At 42.8% G+C, this 22,019-nt stretch overlaps 1 protein-coding gene across 1 annotated transcript in view; it reads left to right on the top strand.

Annotated features, from left to right (window-relative positions):
• The window catches only part of LOC126172185 (lysophospholipase D GDPD1-like), a 155,743-nt gene that overhangs the window by 633 nt on the left and 133,091 nt on the right, over positions 1-22,019 (top strand). The gene's annotated exons all lie outside the window — the stretch shown is intronic.

Genomic DNA, 22,019 nt, shown 5'->3' with positions numbered 1-22,019 from the left:
AAGACCGTATTACGCTCGCAGGAAGGTGAGGAATCAAAGGATTCTTCAAAGAGAGAAATATATGTAGCAAACTGCTTTATAGTATTCACTGAGAGAGCTGTTGTTTTTTTTTCTACCGATATACAACTGCCAGAAATGCGTAGTTTGTTTTGTTATTGTGGCTACGGTTACACAATTGTTGTTTGGTACTGTATTTTATTTACAAGGAGCAATGGTAATTGACATACAGGTTGAAGCACATTTCAGGATTGCAGCTAATACACCATAATTGTTACATATATTTCTAGAGTATTAAAATGCACTTATTTCATTATATGCAGGTTGTAATTTAAACTTGGCAACCATTCGAATTGTTTCTCTAAGAAGGAAAGCACATTTACTCAGCAGAGAAAGTTCCTGTGGATGAAGCTTTTCGGTTAGTAGAGGTGCCAAAGTTGGACTTGGGAGACAATGAAAGCCACAGCTTTAGTCTAAACATTAATAGTATCAGTGTGACTATAGAAAACCCACAAAATCAAAATTGATCTGACAGTGCATGTATTGCAGGGAGAGTTTCCACCTGTGCAATTCAGTAAAGCTGTGGCATGGACAGCATAACAGTCACTGGAAGTACATATCATTTTGCATGCATGCTTAGCAACTGGACTGTCCAGCTGTTCCTTGGCCACAGTTTTATGGTGGGCATTCATGTGTACAGACAGCTTGTTAGTGGTTCTGCCCACGTAGAGAGCCACACAGTGATTGCAGCTTAGTTGGTAGATTACATAGCTGCTTTTGCAGGTGCTCCTGCTTCTGAGGGGTTATGAAATGCCTGTGACAGACCTGGGTTATGTGGTAGTGGGAGGATGTATGGGACAGATCTTGCATCTCAGTATGAGCCACAGAGCAAAGGGTTGGAAGGGGTAGTCAAAACCTAGGCAGAGAACATATTCAGTTGCTCCAACCTGGGTAGCACTGAACCCAGGTTTCCTGACTTCGTGCAGATGACTGCGAGCAGTTGACTTTAACTGTAGGCATAGTCCATATCACTTCAGGCAGGCTAGGAAAAAACTCTTATCTTCATAGTCTCAGATGTTATTGAATTTAGCATATGTTAGAATGAAGGACTAAGTAAGGAGTACGTATTTTTTGTATCCTCCAAAAAAATTTCTCGAATCTGAGATACAGCACTCCAAAGATACTGAACGTACCATCTTGAAGATGCAAATTTTGGAAAAAAAAATTAAAATGCTGTATCTCTGGAACAGTTCTAGATATTTTGTTGCTTTTTTATTATTATTTGAAAGATAATTGCTTTATGATTACAGAGAAATCCTCGATTTGGACTTATCTGTCAAAGTTCTTTTACTATAGGATTCTGAAATTTTTTACAATTTGTGGAAATTTTTTTTTTTCAAAGATGCTAATCCATAATATTTTGATTTTTTTCTGTTGATTAGTACCTTATAGTTCAACATTCCCTGAAAGAGAGCTTCCACTTTTAGGTTGAACAGATTGTATAAATAATTGAATTTTTTGCCATATGTGATACCTGTTTTACCACATTATCATATAAAAGGCCCATAAAAATCAAACCCTAGCTGTATTTAGCATAATTTTAGTTTTAATCAAACAATGGAAAATCCAGGATGGAATGTAACAATATTAGAGAAGGAAAGTTGCTACTCACTATATAATGCAGATGCTGAGTCACGATAGGCACAACAAAAAGATTCACACAATTATAGCTTTCGGCCATTAAGGCCTTATATATATATCTCTGCAGTCTCAGACAACTGAAACCACACTGTGAGCAGCAGCACCAGTGCATGATGGGAGTGGCAACTGGGTGGGGGTAAGGAGGAAGCTGGAGCGGGGAGGGATAGTATGGTGGGGGTGGGGGACATTGAAATGCTGCAGTTTAGATGGAGGGCAGGAGAAAAGGTGGTGGGGGGGGGGGGGGTAAGTAGCGGAAAGGAGAGAAATTAAAAGAATGGTTGTGGCGGTGAAATGACTGCTGTATGGTGCAGGAATGGGAACAGGGAGAGGGCTGGATGAGTGAGGACAGTGACTACATCTACATTTATACTCCGCAAGCCACCCAACAGTGTATGGCAGAGGCCACTTTACGTGCCACTGTCATTACCTCCCTTTTCTGTTCCAGTCGCGTATGGTTCGCGGGAAGAACAACTGTCTGAAGGCCTCCATGCGCGCTCGAATCTCTCTAATTTTACGTTCGTGATCTCTTCGGGAGGTATAAGTAGGGGGAAGCAATATATTCGATACCTCATCCAGAAACGCACCCTCTCGAAACCTGGTGAGCAAGCTACACTGCGATGCAGAGTGCCTCTCTTGCAGAGTCTGCCACTTGAGTTTGCTAAACATCTCCGTAACGCTATCACGCTTACCAAATAACCCTGTGACGAAATGCACCGCTCTTCTTTGGATCTAACGAAGGCTGAGGCCAGGAGGGTTATGGGAATGTGGGATGTATTGCAGAGAACGTTCCCACCTGCACAATTCAGAAAAGCTGGTGTTGGTGGGAAGGATCCATATGGCACAGGCTGTGAAGCAGTCATTGAGATGTGGTAGCATGAAGTTTAGTACAATTTTGTTTAACTCATAACTAGTGTCTATAATTTCTGCAATCCACCAGTCACAGTCATACACACGCGCCACAAACATCCTGCTTCGCAGGTTGTGAAACTGAATATTATCTTGCTGTTTCTGAGGTGCGGAATTCTTAGATTTCCTTTTTGGACAAAAGAATGAGGGCTACGGATGTGTAAGATTTGATGACTCTCGTAAAATCCTCAGCATTCTGAATCTCAGCTGTATTTGGTCTGGAAAGATTAAGTTTTGTAGTATGGTGCTTCGGCAGGCCTCCTATACCATCACAAGGCCCCTTCCCATGACCAGTAGCACTGTACACCCAGTCAGTTGGCACAAGCAACTTACTCAATTCAAACAGCTGGTAATGATTTTTAAAATGCCTAAGAGCACCATCAGAAATGATGATGATCTGCTCTGCCCCTGTTTGCAGTTGAAGAATTTTGCGTATTGCTAGCAAAGCATGTGCTGTGTCATGTCCTGTGCCATCACTTATAACTGCAACACTTGTTTCGAAAATATGTCACTCCTGTAAAAATTGAAACCTGGTCATTACTCCAATGATACCCTTGTACTTCTTGTGGGAGAATTACAGACCAGTTCTCAACAAAATCACAGTGAAGTTCCAGCCTCTACACACCCTTCTACTTCTGCAGTGTGTTGTTGCAATTTCTTCAGATGCTGGTGTGTTACTGCTTTCACTGACCATTTACCAAGTTCATCAGTGAAACTGTCAAAGGCAACAGTTTTCTTAATTAGTGCCGCGAGGGGTAGCCGCACGGTCTGAGGCGTCTTGTCACGGTCTGCACGGCTACCCCCATCGGACATTAGAGTCCTCCCTCGGGCATGGGTGTGTGTGTCATCCTTTGCATAAGTTAGTTTAAGTTAGATTGCATAGTGTGTAAGCTTAGGGACCGATGACCTCAGCAGTTTGGTCCCATAAGACCTTTCCACAAATTTCTTAATTAGTTTATTTTCTTCCCTCCCCCCCCTGCCCCCCCCCCCCCCGCCCCCCGCTACGGCTTCCAGGCCAAGTGTCTGTAAAGACAGTCCTCCCTTTCCAGGGCAGTCACCTTATTCTTGAATTCTTGAAACAAAACAAGTCTCTCGCTTCTCATCACAGACTACTAATGACTTCACACGCTCAACCAAGGTGTCACATGTCACATGCTCCACTAAGTTCTTCAAAGTTTCTACACGAAATGCAAAATTCGCTCAGTACACACATAAACAGACATCTCTAGGTTGGTATGGAACTACCCACTTAGGTCATATTGCATAAAAGTTTGATCTTTCAAGATGCGAAGTTGTGTAGGTGCTCTTATGAATTGCAAAAGTTTCTTTAATACTGCGAGTCGTGTACCTCTTCACTTTCACAACTTTTTGACCTTCGACTGTTACATTTATAGTGCATGTTTTTGTTGGCACTCTGGCGAGAACAGTCCCATTTATCTTCCAGATAAACTGAATGCACTATTTGAACTTGAGCTGCTTCTATAGGATGACCATAATAGGGATCTGGTCTTCCAAAGACTCCTTTTACAGACCTCACATTTCTTTATGTGTCTACCATGTACTTTGATGCTGATGGAACGTAGTTCAAACTTGTTTTCTTTGAAAATGTCTCTGGAATAATAGTTAAAACTTGCACCTTTCCACTGTAGGATGCACAATATTCAACAGCTGAATTTATATTTGTGAAAAATTCCTGGCAAGAGGTGTTGTTCATTTTCTTCTGAAGATGGAAGTTCAACTTTGAAGAGTGTGGTCAGTTTTGCTGTAGTGTATTCATCCATAGCTTTAGTAATTTCTCTGCACTTTCTTGATGTGCAGAGCTTATAACTCGGCTTCACTGACCACGGTTTCTTAACAGGACCTTCTGTAGTTGACTGATTCAGGGTATTTAATTCTTCCTCTATTGATGCAAAATCTGCACCATGGGAGGCTTCACATTGTTCAGTTACTATCATTGTTTTTATTCTGTGAAAACATTTAGAACACAAAAAGTCGTCACTGGGAACATTTATTCCCAACCTGTACAAAGTGTTTGGTTTGTTTGTCTTATAAATCACTCTTTTATTGAAATGCAAATAGTCAGCAAACTTCACTCTCCTGTGGCCCCAGTCAGAAGACATTTCAAACAATCCTTTTCACAAAACATGCTGCAACTGTGTCAACTGGCAAATTCCTCACAAAAACACAGAACTCACTGGATGGTCTCAGATTTCTTAGAAGCCTATTCAGTAAACAAATTAGCACTGAACAACCATTACAAAGAAACTGACAAGAAACTACAACACTACAACAAAGTGTGAGAAATATCTGCAACAATGAAAGTGAAAAGAAATAACTACAACAAAGGAAGTGCTAAGAAATAAATGCATTAAAGACAGTAGAAATAAACATTGCAATAAAAAAAAAAGGTAAGAAACAACTCCAGTGAAGACATACATTACCCTTAAAAGTTAAAAAATGATTTTTAAAAATAAAACCTGCCCAACTTAAGAGTGGAAGCTGTCCTTTACAGACAATATAGTACTACATGGTTCTAATCAATAGAAAACAAATCTAACTTTCCTGGATTGGCATTTTTGAAAAAAATATAAAATAAAAAATAATCTGTAAATTATAAAAAAAATTCAAAAAAGAAATTTGACAGATAAATCCAATTGGAGGATACCATTGCAATCATGAAGCAATTACCTTTCAAATAAAAAAAAAAAACTCTAACAAAATATCTAGAACCATTACAGAGATACAGCATTTTAAAATTTTTCTGAAATTTGCATAACAAAAAATACATGTTTCTTACTTACTCCTGAATTTCAACATATGCTGCCTGAAGTGACACGGATTAGGCCTGGGCCCCCCCCCCAGGGGGGGGAAGAAAAAAAACACCACCCATACATGCAGAAAGAGAGAGAGAGAGAGAGAGAGAGAGAGAGAGAGAGTGGTTGGAGCCTGAACAAACTCAGATTGTCTAACAGCTTGTAAGGCCCCCCTCCCCTCCCTCTCCCCAATTATTTTCAGAGATGTATCTGGGCAGAAGTAATATGTTAACTGACTTTTCTCTGAATGTGCTCGCTTGTAATTTAAACAGTATACTCTTCCTGTTGCACAATGCCTCTCTTTGTGGAGTACGCCACTGAAGTTTTTTTTAAGTATCTTTGCAACACACTGACACTGCATAAACCACCGCTTATCAATGTACTGCTGTTAGTTGGACCTTCTCTCTCTCTCTCTCTCTCTCTCTCTCTCTCTCTCTCTCTCTCTCTCTCTCTCTCTCTCTCTGTCTCTCTCTTTTTCTCTTTTTTCCAGTATTCCTACCTGGTAAGAGTCCTGTACTGTACTGATGACATAAGACATAGCCAAGGGAGTGTTTTGTAAGCCACTTCTTTGGGGGATAAATTATATTTCTCCTTAAGATTGGCCCAGTGTATATCACCCTAACATCTACTCTTCCTACAATTTGTTTTATGTTGTCATTCCATTCTGCATGGTTATTCCAAGTTATTTTTTGGTAGCTACTGTTTCCAGTTGTCTCTCCCATACTGTGAAATCAAATAGAAATGGACCTATTTGCCTGTTTATATGCAATATGTTAATTTATTTACATTCAGGAGCAACTACTAGCCCCTGTAACAATTGTTCATTCTCTGCAGACCTTCCTGACTTCGATGCAGTGTACTGGCAGTGCAACCTTTCTATAGACATCATCATCGTCATCTGCAGATAGCCTCGTGCAGCCTCCAAAGTTATCCACTAAATCATTAATTCAGTTTGTAAACTGTGACAGCCTTATGACACCACCTTTGGATAATCAAAGTTACATCCACCATTTCTTTTGACTTGCTTCTGTTAAGAATAACATTGAATTTTAAACCATTCACAAATCTGATTTAGTACTCAGTAAGTCAGTATTTTTTGCATCAATGACAGTGCCGAACTGTACTAAATGTCTTCATGCACAAATAGAATTTTTTTTTTACAAGATCTCAGCGTATGGAATGCATGTTGCTTTTTGTAGAGGAGATGTTAGTTAGCTAGAAACATTGCAATGCATGAGCATGGAAAATGTTTCACAATTTTAAAACTGATTGATGTTAGTGTTATAGGTCTATAACTACCCATATATGTTCATCACCCCTTTCTGAATGCTTTTTCCAATCACTAGGTGCCCTTCATTGCTACAGTGTCCTAAGATAAACCACTGCCAGCATGGGAGTAAATTCATTCATGTGATCTCCCCTCAGAGGGCTTGTAATTCTTCTGTGAATATGTGCATGGCAGGCTTTGGTCCCCAAGCTTTGCAATCTCCCATCTCCGACTAGCCTTACTTATCTTACCTGGTTATGTCTCTAACCTAACCTAACCTAATATAGTCCTTTACATCACTTTTCAGCTGAAGTAATTTTTTGTCCCCTATTTTGTTTTCAAAATTTTTTCTGTTGTGTGGACTGACTGGGGAGGAATAATTTTAAATAGCACCTACTACCTACAGTGTTGAAGGTCCTGTGCACATAACAACTGCATAGACTCACATATACACTTAAAAACCAATGTGGTAGCCAGTCCACTGTGATATGCTCTTTACATACCCATTCAATATAGCCCTCTGTCAACATAGAGATCACATGTCTGAAGCTTGAGCTGCTAGCTTCTCACACCAAAGGAGATGTCCATCTTCTTGGTGCATCAGACTCCCAGCAATAGCTGTCTTCCAGATGACCTATACTGTGACTCAGTGGACCCATGGGGAGATCCCTTGGTAAAAGTAGGTGGCATCAGGGCACACATTTCGCACATGAAATGCATCATGTCAAACTGTCATGCTGGTCTGGTGCTGTCTCAACAGATACTGATAGCTCAGTGTGGATGTTTACAGTCCAGCTGCTTTCCCAACTGTGCTTACCCCATGGGAAGGGGGACAAGCAAGAAGACAAGAAACAAAACAATTTATTCAGTACCTGGTGTGTTCTAGAACAGATAGAGATACTTTTACTACGATGTAGCCATTATGTTTATATACGAAATTGAAGATAAATTTGGAGAAGTAGAAGGATTGTTGAAAAATGTTGAATAGGTCACTATTGATTGAAGCCGCCTCTGCTGCACGATCTCAAGCACTTCACACATATGTGAAAGACTTGGTGACATCCCAGTGACAATTATTCCACATAAAACTGTGAATATGGTGCAAGCAGTTATCTTTCAGAGACCTTACACTCCAGGTAGATAATAAATTCTGGAGCCTCAACACATTTCAACATCATCTATGGCTCCTATTCTGCAACACATTTAACAGTCTGCAGCCCTAACCTCTCATCTATGATCCATCGGTCCCAAATTTTTCACCACATTGATTGTTTACCATTTTGGTGATTGTGGAGAGCCAATTGGAATGCTTTCACTGTTATCACAGGAAGTACAGAGAATTGGTACAAGACACAACACACACACATCTTTCAGGCTGCAAACAGTATGGTACCATTCCCTTCAGGTCCTCCTAGAAAGAAGTCTGTTTCATGGTGGTACAGAGAGATTGCAGATACCATCAGAGAACAATGTAGGGCTCTGTAACGAAGCTGCCACCCCTCTACCAAAAATTTAATTTTGTGCAAAAGATCAAGGGCAAAAGCATGTTACTTAGTGAAACAAAAGAAGAAAGAATGCTGGGAATAGTATATTTTTTTATGACAGTACCTACAACCATCTCACAAATGCGGTAAACACTACAGCAGATTGGTGGATTTGAAGCCACTAATAGAATACAGGGAATTCTTGACAAAATGAATACTGTGTTCTGTAAAATTGTTGAACTTGTAGCAGTATATTATGCAGAAATGTCAGCATCTAAGGATTTCCATCCTACTTTCACTCAGCATCTCCTTGTAATGTAAAGTAATGTAATATAATATCTTTTATATCCATCTGTCAACTGACAGCACACCCTTTATGGTCTAAGAACTAAATAATGCTTTGGAGCAATGTAAGGATACAACCCCAGGACCAGACAACATCCATAATCAAATGTTCCCAATTCAAAGACCCTCCCAGTTGCACCATGGTTCTTTGTGGTTTCATGTACTGAAGACAGCCAGTCCATTGCAGTGGTAAATCCGTTTCTTCTTCAGAAATGTCCTCATGCAGTTGCCGGAACTGTGAAATCCTGCTCTCGTTTACGGACTGGCACTTTGCTTTTGGTGACTGCTTTGGATTGTCAGGCACAACTGTTGCCACTTGCCTTCTCCATGGCTACCCTATTCGTGTTGAAACCCATAGAATTCTGAATTCTTCCCATGGTGGCTGCTTGATGGTCTGACTGAGGCAGAAATTCAAACATACCTGTCTGATCAGGGTGCCGTTGCTGTCCATAGTGTGATGAAAAAGGTAGATGCGTCCTTAGTGCCCATACACACTCTTTTTCCCACCTTTGCTAGACTGGTACTTCCATCCACGATCAGAGCAGGCTTTGAAGTTATCACAGCCGATCATAGATTCTGAATCTGATGCACTGCTACCAGTGTCATCGTTTCAACCACACTCGAGTGTCTTGTCGACACCTGGCCAAATGCGTAAACTGTGGTAGGAATGTGCACGAGGGCAATTGTCCGCTTCCTTCTCCCCACTGTGTCAACTGCAATGTCGACCATGCCTCGTAGTGGCCTTGTGGGCCCGGGGTTTAGAATAGGCCTGAGGTATTCCTGCCTGTCGTAAGAGGAGACTAAAAGGAGTCTCACACCTTTCAGCCTTTATTTGGTGGTCCCCTGTAGGGTTTGACCTTTATTTTTCAAAAATTTCCCTGAAGAGCGAGCAAATTGGGGAAGGGTGCCTTACACAGTGCATCGTATCCATTGCACAAATAGATCTTTAGCCCACTTTCTCGTCGAGGAATTGCAGTCCTGCTCATCCTCCATATCTTGGGCGAGGACACCTTCCTAGGGGCATTTTACTCCACCCACTATGCAGTGTTGTTTCCTTCTCTGACGATGACCATAGAATTCTTTGCACCTCATATCTAGCACGGTAGCCAGTCCGTTGTGGTGGGGCCACCATGTACCCTGTTGGTTGTAGCCCCCTGACTACATAGGGATCGCTCTGCTGATGCCTGCACTGTTAACTCCCCACGTATGCCATGGAGTAGATGCCTGTCACCCTGGGGAATCGGGACTCCCGGCAGTGGCCATTCTGCCAGGTGGCCTTTGCTGCGGCTGGGTGGCGCAGGTTGGGAGGGCACCTGGTCGGAGTGGGTGGCATCAGGGCAGATGTTGCGATGAAGTGTACCACGTCATCACTTGCTGGTGGTCAAACGCACCTGGCAGAATGGCCACTGCCGGGAGTCTCTAAGTGTTCCAAGTCTCAGTACAATGCAAGGAAGTATGATCTTAAATCGTTCCCCTCCCTGGCCATACCATGGCAGGAATGCCAGGCTAAGGATGGCAGCGAACTTTATTCGCCCTGGTACCGCGTATGTACAAGAGCTGATGGGACTCCTTTATCTTGATGAAGACTCAGTTTTTTGTAGAGCATTTAGAGGACAAGTTTGGGGAGGTGGAGGGCTTGTCCAAAATGCTGTCAGGGTCAGTCTTGATAAAAAAAGGCATCCTCTGCCCAGTCAAGGGCATTACTCCCTTGTGACAAGTTGGGGGATGTCTCCGTTTCCATCATGCCTCATCAGAGCTTAAATATGATCCAGGGTATTATATTCCACAGTGACCTTCTTTTGCAGTCAGACGAGGAGCTGCATGCCAACTTAAAGCGACAAGGAGTTCATTTCATCTGGCGTGTCCATCGGGGTCCGAGGGATAATCAGGTTACCACCGATGCCTTCATCTTGGCCTTTGAGGGTGACACATTACCCAAGAAGGTCAAGGTGATGGTCTACCACTGTGATGTCAAGCCATATATCCCTCCCTCAATGCAGTGCTCTAAGTGCTGGAAGTTCGACCATATGTCTTCCCACTGTACTTCCAGCATCACATGAAGTGATTGTGGATGTCCATCCCATCCCAATACTCCATGTGCCCTGCCTCCCATCTGTGTCAACTGTGGAGAGCATCATTCCCCTTGCTCAACAGACTGCAGGATTTCACAGCGAGAAAGGAATATCATGGATTACAAGACCCTGGACCGACTGACCTACACTGAGGCTAAGAGGAAATTTGGGCGCCTACATCCAGTGGCTATGACCTCTTATGCTGCCACTATGAGAACAATTGTAGTCCCATCAGTTCTGCGAGTTCCAGTCGGCTCTCAGAGCTGGAAGACTACAGGTGCCCCATTGATGGTGGGGGTTACTTCCCTCCCTGTTGCTCCCGCACCACCTTAATCTGGAGCACTGTGCCCCCCAACTATTGGGGACACCAGTCCCCACTTCTCAGACGGAGAAGCATAAGTCTTCTTTAGCTCCTCTTGCTAGGAAGGGGTCCTTGGGTCACTCCCTTCCCAGGTTTCTGCTAGTGGGAAAGATGACACCTGCCAGTACCTGAAGTGCCCAAAAGCAGCTGGTCATAGAACTTCACGATCATCCTCCATCCCAGAGGCAGAATCAGTGACTCCCTCCCAGCCAGAGAAACCCAAGGATCAGCAAGAGAAATCCAGAAAGAAGACACTCAAAACCATGGATTTGCGGTGGCACCTACACCACCGCTACCTACAAGCTCTGCCTCTGAGGGTGAGGTGAAGATTCTGGCATCCGCTAAGGACCTAGATCTCACCAGACCCTCAGCCACAATGGATATAGCCTGTTCAGGAAATAAGTTGGCGGCAGCAGGTGACCCTGAGGCGTAGGCTGCCTCATGGAATGTTTCATGCCTTCCCAGTCTCACAATCACGTCATCCTCCAGTGGAATTGTGGTGGTTTTTTCCACCAACTGGCTGAGCCGTGGCATCTGTTAAGCTTTACACCTGCTTTCTGCATTGCCCTCCAGGAAACCTGGTTCCCAGCAAATTGGACCCCTGCCCTCAGTGGCTGTAAGGGATATTACAGGAACTGTGGCGACTATAATAGTGTGTCGGGTGGAAAGTCCTCTCGTTCACTACACGCTACAGTGAACCCCTATGATGCCCCATTTTCAGAGTGAGAGCTCCTCAGCATCCTTGCACATTGGCCTGACACAGCTCCTGGGCCAGATTGGATCCACAGTCAGATGACTAAACATCTCTCGTCTGACTACAAGCGATACCTCCTAGTCCTCTTCAACTATATCTGGTGCAATGGCGCCTTTGCATCGCAATGACGGGAGTGCACCATCTTCCAGTGCTAACACCTGGTAAAAATCTGCTTGGTGTGGATAGCTATCAGCCCATCAGCCTCATCAACATTCTCTGTAAGCTGCTGGAATGTATGGTGTGTCGGCAGTTGAGTTGGGTACTGAAGTCATGTGGCCTACTGGCTCCATGTCAGGGTGGCTTCCGCCAGGCTCGCTCTACCACTGATAATCTTGTGTCCCTTAAGTCTGTCATCCCCACAGCCTTTTACAGACACCAACATCTGGTTGCCGCCTTTTTTGACTTGCGTAAAGCATGTGACATGACCTGGTGACGTCGTATCCTTGCCACATTGTATCAGTGGAGTCTCCGGAGCCCGCTCTCGATTTTTATCCAAAACTTTCTGTCGCTTCATACATTCTGTGTTCAAGTTGGTGCTTCCCATAGTTCGCCCCGTATTCAGGAGAATGGCATTCCGCAGGGTTCCATATTGAGTGTATCTCTATTTTTAGTGGCCATCAACGGCCTAGCAGCAGCTGTAGGGCTGTCGGTCTCCCCTTCTCTGTATGCGGATGACTTCTGCATTTTGTATTGCTCCTCCAGTTCAGGTGTTGCTGAGAGGTGCCTACAGGGAGCCATTCACAAGGTGTAATCATGGGCTCCATTCACAAGGTGTAATCATGGGCTCTAGCCCACGGCTTCCAGTTTACAGCAGCTAAGTTGTGTGTGATGCACATGTGTCGGCGTCGTACCGTTCATCCGGAACCCTGAACTTTATCTTAATTGCAATCCACTCACTGTAGTGGATATGTATTGATTCTTAGGACTGGTTTTCGATGCCCTATTGACTTGGGTACCTCACCTTTGTGAGCTTAAGTGGGACTGTTGTCAGCAACTCAATGCTCTCCGCTGCCTGAGCAACACCAACTGGGGTGCAGATCGCTCTACACAGCTGCAGCTCTACAGAGCCCTTGTTCAATCCTGTCTTGACTTTAGGAGTCTGGTTTACTGTTCCGCGGCGCTGTCAGCATTGCATTTCCTCGACTCAGTGCACTGCTTCAGTGTTCACTTAGCAACAGGAGCTTTTAGAATGAGTCCGGTGACCAGTGTCCTGATGGAGGCCGGAGTCCCTCCATTGCTGATCTGAAGTGCACAACTGCTTGCCAGTTATGTTGCACACATTCGTAGTCCTCCTGAGCATCTGAATTACCGTCTCCTTTTCCCACCCATGGCAGTTCATCTCCCACATTGGCGACCCAGGTCAGGGCTCACAATTGCGGTTCACATGTGATCCCTTTTCTCCAAACTGGAGTCCTTCCGTTTACCACCTCTACTTGAGATCCATTCATGTATACCTCCATGGTATACACCTCGGCCGAAACTTTGTCTGCAGCTTTTGCATGGCCCTAAGGACTCCGTTAACCCTACCCCTCTCCGCTGTCACTTCCTCTCGATTCTTGACATGTTCCAGGGCTCTGAAGTTGATTACACCGATGGCTCGATGGCTGATGGTAATGTTGGCTTCGACTATGTCCACAGAGGCGATATTGAACAGCATTCCTTGCCTGCTGGCTGCAGTGTATTCAATGCAGAGCTTGTGCACTTCAGTACATCCGTTCCTTTTCTGATGAGTCATTTTTTCTCTGTTCTTACTCCCTGAGGAGCTTACAAGCTATTGACCAGTGCTAACCTCGCCATCCTTTGGTAGCGAACATCCAGGAGTCCATCTCTGCCTTGGAACAGTCCAGTCGTTCAGTGGTATTTGTGTGGACCCCAGGACACATCGGAATCCCAGACAACGAACTTGCTGACAGGCTGGCCAAACAGGCTACGTGGAAACCGCTCCTGGAGATGGGCAATTCTGAAACTGACCTGCATTCTGTCTTACGCCACAAGGTTTTTCAGCTTTGGGAGATGGCGTGGCAAACAGTATGCACAACAAACTGCACGTCATTAAGGAGACAGTGAATGTGTGGAAGTCTTCCCTGCGGGCTTCTCTCAGGGTATCAGTTGTTCTTTGTCGACTCCGCATTGGCCATATGTGGCTCACACATGGTTACCTCCTCCATCATGAGGACTCACCTCAGTGTCGCTGTGGCTCTCAAATGACAGTTGTCCACCTCTTGCTGGATTGCCCACTTATAGCCACTCTGGTGTGGACTTTTAACTTTCCCAGCACTCTACCTTCGGTGTTGGGTGACAATGCCTCAACAGCAACTTTAGTTTTACGTTTTATTCGTGAGGGTGGGTTTTATCACTTGATCTGAGTTTTAGCACGTGTCCTTTGTTCCTCTGTGTCCTCCACCCTAGGACTCTTAGGATGTTGCACAGTGGCTGGCTTCTCCTTTTTTATTCTCATGGTCAGCCAGCCATGGTAATCTGCTTTCTTGTTTTTAATCTCTTCTCCCTGTTTCTTGCATCTCTCTGTGGTTTTCTTGTCCTGCTTTGTCCATTATCGTGTTTGTTGTCCTTCTGTCTTTCTTCTGGTTGTTCCTTTCTTCTGTTATTTTGCCGTACGTCTTTTTTGCTTTCTTCTTTGCCTTGGATAATTGTTCTACTGGGAACAAGGGACTGATGACCTTGTAGTTTTGTTCCTCCCCCCCCTTTTTTAAACCAACGAACAAACCTCGTGGTGGGTCTTCATTAGGCTAGTTGTTCAAATCGTGCAGTATCCAGATCTGTGGGGCTTTTGAATGTAACAGCGACCCAGTGTTGGAATGCAAAAATAATTTGTTGATGCAGACTTACATAGGCGGGAATGATCGTCATAATAAAATAAAGGTAATTGGAGTTCACACGGGAAGATATAGGTGTTCATTTTTTCCGCACGTCATTCAAGATGGGAACAATAGAGAATTATTGTGAAGGTGGTTTGATGAACCCTCTACCAGGCATTTAAGCGTGATTTGGTGAGTATCCATGTAGATGTGGATGAGGAGGGTAGGCATACTTGTCAAGGTTCTACACCCGGGCCAATGAAACATGTCACTTGACAGCTCGCGTGTGGTTGGCTACACCTCAATTGCGAGGTTGCAATAGCTGCCACCGCACACACCCACAACTCCAAAGTATGTTTTGTAAATGTAAGCTACAATCAACGTTTATACGTAAGTGCAACAAAGTACGTTTTTTTAACAATGGAGAGAACGAAGATGGAGACCAAGTGTTTGATAGTATATTAAACCGGGAAATAAAAACACCTGAAGTTAATGACAATACCTATGAAAAGTCGTCCAAATTGTTACAGTAATAACTGCATGTAAAACGTCGTATAATAATGCAAATCTAAGCATACCAAATAACACGCTATCCACACTCATAGAAAGAAATAAAGCAAAACATACATAGCTTGCCGATTGCAGAGAGAAAAAGAATTAATTCTGTATACATTTACACTCACCAATTTACGATGTCAATGGTGGAGTTCCATCCAGTTCTCCTTCACTGACATCGGAATCGGCGCCAAAACCGTTGTCTTTATCATCATCATCATTATTAAGAGAAATCATTAACTGTTTGTTTTTATTTATAATGCCATCTATAGTCTGTGGTTCTCTTATCAGTTAGCTACATGGTCTACTTTTTTCCTCCATGACGCAGCGTCTACCGTAGCAAGACCATCACGTAGCAGTCTTTCCACTTCTGTTATAGTAAAAGTCTTGTTGTTACTTCTAATGTACGCCTTGACTTCACTCCAAACCAATTCAATTGGATTAAAATGACAGGGATAAGGTGGTAGCCTAATTACCAAGTGACCCTGTTCGCTTACAATTTCATCTACAACGTATTTAGGCGTCACAGGCTTATTTTGTTTCTCGAGCGAGTATAACAGCAGTTTTGTCATGCTCATGTCCGCAGCAATGTCTCTCGCCTGCAACCACTGCACCATAGTTTCTTTACGGTCACTAGTGGTGGGAGCTTTATCTAAAATCATGGAATGGTATGGTGCATTGTCCATCACAAAAACGGTCGGAATACTAAACTGGGGCAACAAGTTGTTAAACCACTGTAGAAACCGTGGCTAACCATATGACTGAGTGTATGTCCTTTCCTACAATTTTGTGTAAGAAAATGGTACGAGCTGCAACGACATGAGCTTTTTCTAGTGACAGTTTTCGTCCATCTAACTTTTTAAAACAGAAGCCCATACTTTTTAATATCATCTTAAGTGATGTTTTCCCTCCTGAGAAAAGTTTGCTTTTTTTTAAAGAAATTAGCAACTTTGCTATTGTGGGGTATTCTTTCCTTTTATAGTATCTGTATATGTGCCAACAAATTGCATTGGATTGGAAAGAATCAATATCTTCTTTTTCTTGCCCGGAGCACTTAAAAACACACAGTTCCATTCCAGTGCCAGTATCGTGGATATCAGGGGCTTTCTTCCACACTGTTTATTTCACTGTCTTGTAAGTCTTGAAGTAGCACCCATTTCCTTATAACTGTTCTTTCACTGAGTCCTAGAGTTCTCGAGGTATACTCTAAAACTTTATTGGCAGGAATCAATGCATGCTCATGAACAGAAAAAAATTCTTTTTCTTGCTCGTAAAACTCACCCGTCCTCCGTAGTAATTTCAAAGCCTGACTATTTAATGGCACTCCACGGCGCAACGGATTGTCGCTTGGTGAACGACATCATTTTGGAGACACTGTTTAACAAACAAAAACTCTAGTCGAGGCGGTAACACAACACAACAGCAGGTGTTCGCGCTCTAACATACAATGTTTACATGGAAGCCGGCAATGTGGTAGCGTCAATGCCGGAACTGGCTTTTGTTCGATGCTGTTATTGGTTCAGTAGACACGGTGCCTCCCGTTCCTCACTTGTTTGTTAGTTATACTACGAACTCTACGGCGCTTGGGGAGTGACCTTGAAGTGACATGTTTCAGCAGCCCGGGTATAGTCAGCCACTTCTGCCCACCACAAGGGGGGCCTGCTGTATTATGCACAAAGCACATTATAGCACCTGCCATATGAGAACAAATAATGGACTCCCTGCAGCATTCTGTTATCCTGCACCATCTCGTAGACTACCAGCGGCTGGACTACGGACTTACTGTGCCATATGTAGGTTGTCGTTAATGCCACAGCAGCAACACCTGTGCTTGGAGTGGTGCCATGACTGGGAGGCATGGGCTGATGATGAATGGCATTATATTGTGTTCAGAAATGAGTCACAGTTTTGCAGCACACCAGATGACCATGGCAGCAACTTGGAGAGAGGTCTCATTATTCCAATGCTTTGCAGAGATACAGTAGTATTACTCTTGCCATCATGGTGTGAGGAATTATTGGGTATTACTTAAGGTCATGCCTCTGGTAGTGATAGAGGGAATTCGGATGGCTCAACGGTATGCCACAAACATCCTGTCTCTTTGTGTGTTACTGCTCAAGTATTGATGTGCCATTTTTGGATAGGACAATGCTCGTCCATATGTTACTGCTTATGTGGCAATATTGTGGTGCCATTTTTAACAAGACAGTGCTCATCCACAAATGACACTGCTGTCGATGAACTGTTTGTGTGATTTTGAGGTACTCCTGTGACCAGCAAGATGCCCAGATCTGTCCCAAAAAGAACATGTGGGATCAGAATAGACATCAGCTCCATTCCAGTGCCAGTATCGTGGATATCAGTGGTGAGTCACAACAGTTGTGGACCAGGTAGCCCCAAGGGAAAATACTAAGATTCATGACGCCTATCCCATTCTAATCAGTGCATACATTAATGTCAGACAGGGTGTGACATCATACTGGTAAGTGAGCTTATACTGCCAAGTTCTTTGTAAATTTGACTTGATTTTGTAATCACTGAAATAACATCACATACCCTCTCAGTCTGTAAAGTTTCATTTCGTTTCCTCCTTCCCATCTGGGTGAGTCACTTTTTTGCCGTAAAGGGTATATTTAATCTGAATTTAAAATTTTCCTGCTAATTACTGATTTAAGACAACTTTCTGTTCCTAATACTACGTGGGCATTATTACCTTAAATAATTGAGACTGATTCTGGGACCTTACCATAAATGCTTCTGCAGTTTATTAACACCATATTAAAATATTCTTGTTTCAATCTGCAAGGTGGAATAGTCTCGTGTGAGAGTAATGTGGATGATCTGTCTTTTTATTTCTGCAGACATTTCACAAGAATGGGTTCCCTAATGAAAAAAGCCCCATGTGGACAACACACAGATTCTGCTACTTGATAGCTGCTTCATTTATGTAGTGTACTTCCGATCATTTTGTTGGGGGGTGTGGGTCCAACAATTCCCCATCCAATAGCGGAGACTGAGAAATTCGCTTAGGAGATCCTTGAAGAATTACCCAAGTCTCTAGTTCAGAACTTGCACTCAGCTCCATATTAGTGGGTCATGATTGACTTTTAGGTATGACACAGCAAGTGGTGTGCAATGCTTGCACACATACCTGCAATACTATGTGCCCTCACCAATCCAGCCACAGGTTGGGGATTTTCTCTGCCTGGGGACTGGGTGTTTGTGCTGTCCTCATAAATTCATCATCTTTCATGAAAGTGACAAGATCGAAATGTGTAAATATTTGTACGAGTGTTGGTAACCATGCAATTGAGTGCCCCACAAACCAGTCATCATCATTGTTGTTGTCATCATCATCATCATCACCAAGCCAGCCAACTTCCTAAAGGAACCAAGGATCACCTCAGAAACCAGACAGAAAGCATCATTTGTTCCTACATGAGCCACTATTTCCAGCAGGTTGCACTCAGTGTGTACCTTAGCTGTTGGTGAGAATTTATGTGTAATTATAATAAAAAGAGCCATTGTTAAATTATATGAGCAACAATTGCTGCATGATCAGGTATGTATATGCAACAAAATAAACAAGAGTTAAAATTGCTTGAGGGAAGGTACAAAATTATTGTGTGTGTCTGGAGCATTTTCAGTGAGAGCTGTGTTTTTTAATTAACTGTTTTCTTTTTATGAACTTCAGTATGAAGTCAAAGCCCCTCCATGAACCATGGACCTTGCCGTTGGTGGGGAGGCTTGCATGCCTCAGCAATACAGATAGCCATACCATAGGTGCAACCACACCAGAGGGGTATCTGTTGAGAGGCCAGACAAATGGGTGGTTCCTGAAGAGGGGCAGCCGCCTTTTCAGTAGTTGCAGAGGCAACAGTCTGATGATTGACTGATCGGGCCTAGTAACATTAACCAAAATGGCCTTGCTGTGATGGTACTTCGAACGGCTGAAAGCAAGGGGAAATTATAGCCATAATTTTTCCTGAGGGCATGCAGCTTTACTGTATGGTTAAATGATGATGGTGTCCTCTTGGGTAAAATATTCTGGAAGTAAAATACTCCCCTATTCGGATCTTTGGGCAGGGACTACTCGGGAGGACGTCGTTATCTGGGGAAACAAAACTGGCATTCTACAGATCGAAGAATGGAATGTCAGATCCCGTAATTGTACAGGTAGGTTAGAAAATTTAAAAATGGAAATGAATAGGTTAAAGTTAGATATAGTGGGAATTAATGAAGTTCGTTGGCAGGAGGAACAAGACTTCTGATCAGGTGAACACAGGGTTGTAAGTACAAAATAAAATAGGGGTAATGCAGGAGTAGGTTTAATAATGGAAAAAAAAATAGGAGCGGGGATAAGTTACTATGAACAGCATAATGAACGCACTATTGTAGCCAAGGTAGACATGAAGTCTGCACCTACCACAGTAGTACAAGTCTATATGCCAACTAGTTGGGCAGATGATGAAGAGATTGAATAAATGTATGATGCCATTGAAGAAATGTATGATGTGATAAAAGAAATTATTCAGATAGTTAAGGTAGACAAAAATTTAATAGTTAAGGGGAACTGGAATTCAATAGTAGAGAAAGGAAGAAAAGGAAAGGTAGTAAGTGGATACAAAGATGGAAGGATTATATAGAGGGTCTATACAAGAGCGATGTACTTCAGAACAATATTACGGAAATGGAAGAGGATGTAGATGGGGATGAAATGGGAGGTATGATACTGCATGAAGAATTTCACAGAGCATTGAAAGACCTAAGTCAAAAAAAGGCCCTGGGAGTAGAAAACATTCCATTAGAACTACTGATGACCTTGGAAGAGCCAGCCATGACAAAACTGTGGTAGATGTATGAGACATGTGAAATACCCATTCCATTAGAGCTACTGATAGCCTTGGGAGAGCCAGCCATGACAAAACTCTACCATCTGATTATCAAGATGTATGAGGCAGGTGAAATACCCTTAGGCTTCAAGAAGAATATAATAATTCCAATCCCAAAGAAAGCAGGTGTCAACAGGTGTGAAAACTACCAAACTATAAGTTCAATAAGTCATGGCTGCAAAATACTAAAACGAATTCTTTACAGACAGATAGAAAAACTGGTGGAGATCGACCTTGGGGAAGATCAGTTTGAATTCCGTAGAAACGTTGGAACACATGAGGCAATACTGACCCTACAACTTATCTTGGAAGATAGATTAAGGAAAGACAAACCTACATTTCTAACATTTGTAGGTTTAGAGAAAGCTTTTGACAATGTTGACTAGAATACTCTCTTTCAAATTCTGAAGGCGACAGGGGTAAAATACAGGTAGCAAAAGGCTATTTACAATTTGTATAGAAACCAGATGGCAGTTATAAGAATCGAGGGCTATGAAAGGGAAGCAGTGGTTGGGAAGGGAGTGAGATTGGGTTGGAGCCTATCCCCTATGTTAATCAATCTGTATACTAAGCAGTAAAGGAAACAAAAGGAAAATTTGGAGTAGGAATTAAAATCCACGGAGAAGAAATAAAAACTTTGAGGTTTGCCGATGACATTGTAATTATGTCAGAGACAGCAAAGGTCATGGAAGGACAGTTGAAGAATGGACATTGTCTTAAAGGAGGATATAAGATTAACATCATCAAAAGCAAAACGAGGATAATGGAATGTAGTCAAATTAAATCAGGTGATGCTGAGGGAATTAGATTAGGAAATGAGATACTTAAAGTAGTAGATGAGTTTTGCTGTTTGTGGAGCAAAATAAGTGATGATGGTTGAAGCAGAGAGGATATAAAATGTAAACTGACTCTGCCAAGGAAAGCGTTTCTGAAGAAGAGAAATTTATTAACATTGAGTATAGATTTAAGTGTCAGGATGTCTTTTCTGAAAGTATTTGTATGAAGTGTAGCCACATATGGAAGTGAAACATGGACAATAAATAGCCTAGGCAAGAAGAGGATAGAAGCTTTCGAAATGTAGTGCTGCAGAAGAATGCTGAACATTAGATGGGTGGATTATGTAACTAATGAGGAGGTACTGAAAAGAACTGGAGAGAAGAGGAATTGATGGCACAACCTGACTAAAAGAAGGGGTCGTTTGGTAGGATCCATCCTGAGGCATCATGGGATCACCAATTTAGTATTTGAAGGAATTCTGGAGGATAAAAAGTGTAGAGTGAGACCAAGAGATCAATACACTAAGCAGATTCAGAAGAATGTAGGTTGCCGTAGTTACTCGTAGATCAAGAAGCTGGCACAGGATAGAGTAGCATGGAGATCTGCATCAAACCACTTTCAGGATTGAAGACCACAACAACAAAGTCACAGAAAATGTTCATTGCTTACCATATATTGAAAATCATTGAACAGCACAACTGTCATGCTGCCTGGAGAGCATTTGTAATACATACTATGTTGTGATAAATGTATGACAGTTCTAATGGTTTCTTCCAGTGGTTTATTGGACTCAATACAATTACTTTAAACAGTTCTCACATCTTGTTAGGCCTGGTTGCTATGGCAACTCATATCATCATCTTGCCGTTCGGTCTTAAAATTCCCGTTTTCTTCGGGTCCTTTCACTTAGGTCGCCACATTTTAACATTTTTTTTGGACAACATGAGACAGTGTGGTACTGGGGGGCAAGACTCACACGTCTCTCGCAGACATTGCTGAGATCCTTTCACTAACTGGCATGCATTTCAACTTCTGTTCTTCGCTCCAAAGTTGAATTCATTGTACAGTGACCTAGTTCCTATGATGGCCTGATAGTTTCCATAATATAATCCAACCTGAGGATCATTTTCTGATACCATCAGATATACCACCTACAATGAGATCTAAAGTGGTGCTAATGTTCTTGCCCGTAATGCTTGTACACAGACAACACTCATGCTCTACTTCTCAACCTGTGTGTGGCCTCCCTTGAACCCCTTATGTCAAGCAGCCTGTTTCA

Source organism: Schistocerca cancellata, chromosome 1 (genome assembly GCF_023864275.1).
Source record: "Schistocerca cancellata isolate TAMUIC-IGC-003103 chromosome 1, iqSchCanc2.1, whole genome shotgun sequence".
NCBI classification, from domain to species: Eukaryota; Metazoa; Arthropoda; class Insecta; order Orthoptera; family Acrididae; genus Schistocerca; species Schistocerca cancellata.
This window is presented reverse-complemented; position numbering and strand designations above follow the sequence as displayed.